This window comes from Arachis hypogaea, chromosome 16 (assembly GCF_003086295.3).
Source record: "Arachis hypogaea cultivar Tifrunner chromosome 16, arahy.Tifrunner.gnm2.J5K5, whole genome shotgun sequence".
Lineage (NCBI taxonomy): Eukaryota > Viridiplantae > Streptophyta > Magnoliopsida > Fabales > Fabaceae > Arachis > Arachis hypogaea.
The window spans coordinates 80,816,156-80,819,084 of record NC_092051.1 but is presented as its reverse complement, the minus strand read 5'-3'; the positions used below and the strand labels follow the sequence as shown (position 1 = coordinate 80,819,084).

Here is a 2,929-nt window from a genome sequence, read left to right as displayed (position 1 = left end):
TTCTGATGAAAGACCTTGCTTCATTCATGAAACTCACAGTGGCCTTAGATAGATCAGAGACTAAGTTTGCTAAGCTAGATGGGTTCTGCTCAGAATTCTCTGTCTGTTGCTGAGTGGATGATGGAAAAGGCTTGCCATTGCTAAACCTGTTTCTTCCACCATTATTAAAGCCTTGTTGAGGCTTTTGATCCTTCCATGAGAAATTTGGATGATTTCTCCATGATGAGTTATAGGTGTTTCCATAAGGTTCACCTAAGTAATTCACCTCTGCTATTGCAGGGTTCTCAGGATCATAAGCTTCTTCTTCAGAAGATGCCTCTTGAGTACTGTTGGATGCAGCTTGCATTCCATTCAGACTCTGAGAAATCATATTGACTTGCTGAGTCAATATTTTGTTCTGAGCCAATATGGCATTCAGAGTATCAATCTCAATAACTCCCTTCTTCATAGGCGTCCCATTATTCACAGGATTCCTTTCAGAAGTGTACATGAACTGGTTATTTGCAACCATGTCAATGAGTTTTTGAGCTTCTGCAGGCGTTTTCTTCAGGTGAATGGATCTACCTGCAGAGGTATCCAATGACATCTTAGATAACTCAGATAGACCATCATAGAATATATCCAGGATGGTCCATTCTGAAAGTATGTCAGAAGGACACTTTTTGGTCAGTCCTTTGTATCTCTCCCAAGCTTCATAGAGGGATTCACCTTCTTTCTGTCTGAAGGTTTGAACATCCACTCTAAGCTTGCTCAGCTTTTGAGGAGGAAAGAACTTGGCTAAGAAAGCCTTGACCAGCTTATCCCAAGAGTTCAGGCTATCCTTGGGTTGAGAATCCAACCACACTCTAGCTCTGTCTCTTACAGCAAAAGGGAAAAGCATGAGCCTGTAGACTTCAGGATCTACTCCATTAGTCTTAACAGTATCACAGATCTGCAAGAATTCAGTTAAGAACTGAAAAGGATCTTCAGATGGAAGTCCATGAAACTTGCAGTTTTGCTGCATCAGAGAAACTAATTGAGGTTTCAGCTCAAAGTTGTTTGCTCCAATGGCAGGAATGGAGATGCTTCTTCCATGTAAATTGGAATTAGGTGCAGTAAAGTCACCAAGCATTCTCCTTGTATTATTATTATTTTCGGCTGCCATCTCCTCTTCCTGTTCGAAAATTTCTGACAGGTGCTTGCTGGTTTGTTGTAATTTAGCTTCTCTTAGTTTCCTCTTCAGAGTCCTTTCAAGTTCTGGATCTGCTTCAACAAGAATGTTCTTGTCCTTGCTCCTGCTCATATGAAAAAGAGAGAACAGAAAAATAATAATAGGGGTCCTTTTTACCACAGTATAGAGGTCCCAGTGTGAGTCAGAAGAAAAGAAGAAGAAGAAATTCGAACACAGATGGAAGAGAGGGTTCGAATTTGGGTGAGATGAAGTGTTAGTAGATGAATAAATAAATAGAGGGAGATGAGAGAGAAGGGGAATTTTCGAAAATAATTTTTGAAAGAGAGTTAGTGATTTTTGAAAATAGTTTTTTTGAAAAAGGTTAGTAGTTTTCAAAAATTAAGATTTTAAAAATTGAAATAATTAGTTAATTAAAAAGAAATTTTGAAAAAGGGGGAGATATTTTCGAAAATTTGAGAGAGAGAGTTAGTTAGGTGGTTTTGAAAAAGATAAGAAACAAACAAAAAGTTAGTTAGTTAGTTGAGACAAATTTTGAAAATCAATTTTGAAAAGATAAGAAGTTAGGAATTTAGAAAAGATATTTTTGAAATCAAATTTTTGGAAAAGGTGAGATAAGAAGATATTTTTGAAAAGATATGATAGAAATTAGTTTTTGAAAAAAGATTTGATTTTTAAAAAATACAATTAATGACTTGATTCATAAGAAATCACAAGATATGATTCTAGAACTTAAAGTTTGAATCTTTCTTAACAAGTAAGTAACAAACTTGAAATTTTTGAATCAAAACATTAATTGATTATTTTATTTTCGAAAATTTGATGTAAAAATAAGAAAAATATTTTTGAAAAATATTTTTGGAAATTTCGAAAATAACTAAGAAATTTGAAAAAGATTTGATTTTTGAAAAAGATTTTGAAAAAGATAAGATTTTCAATTTGAAAATTTGATTTGACTCATAAGAAACAACTTTATTTTAAAAATTTTTGAAAAAGTCAATCCAATTTTCGAATTTGATGAGAGAAAAAGGGAAAGATATTTTTTTTATTTTTGAATTTTTATGATGAGAGAGAAAAATATGAAAATTATGCAATGCATGACTTTTTTAGATCAAAACAATGAATGCATGCAAGAATGCTTATGAATGTCAAGATGAACACCAAGAACACTATGAAGATCATGATGAACATCAAGAACACATTTTTGAAAAATTTTTAATGCAAGGAAAACATGCAAGACACCAAACTTAGAATTCTTTAATGCTTAGATACTAAGAATTCAAGAATGCATATGAAAAACAAGAAAAGACACAAAACATGCAAATGCAAAGATCAAACAAGAAGACTTACCAAGAACAACTTGAAGATCATGAAGAACACCATGAATGCATGAATTTTCGAAAAATGCAAGATGCACATGCAATTGACACCAAACTTATAACATGACACATGACTCAAACAAGAAACACAAAATATTTTTGATTTTTATGATTTTATAATTTTTTTGTATTTTTTTTTCGAAAATTATATTGAAAAAGAAAAAAATATAAGGATTCTAAAATTTTTAATATGAATTCCAGGAATCTTACCATGTTAGTCTAAAGCTTCAGTCCAGGAATTAGACATGGCTCACTAGCCAGCCAAGCTTTCAATGAAAGCTCCGGTCCAAAACACTAGACATGGCCAGTGGCCAGCCAAGCTTCAGCAAACATAGATACCTCTCATGTATACAATAGCTGATATTTCATCCAACTTCATATA

The 2,929-nt window shown here is 33.1% G+C and overlaps 1 non-coding gene across 1 annotated transcript; it reads left to right on the top strand.

Annotated features, from left to right (window-relative positions):
• Positions 1–644: 644 nt before the first annotated feature.
• On the top strand, positions 645–748 carry LOC112760372 (small nucleolar RNA R71). The gene has a single exon (XR_003180816.1). It is a non-coding gene; the product is annotated as a small nucleolar RNA R71 (small nucleolar RNA).
• Positions 749–2,929: the final 2,181 nt, after the last annotated feature.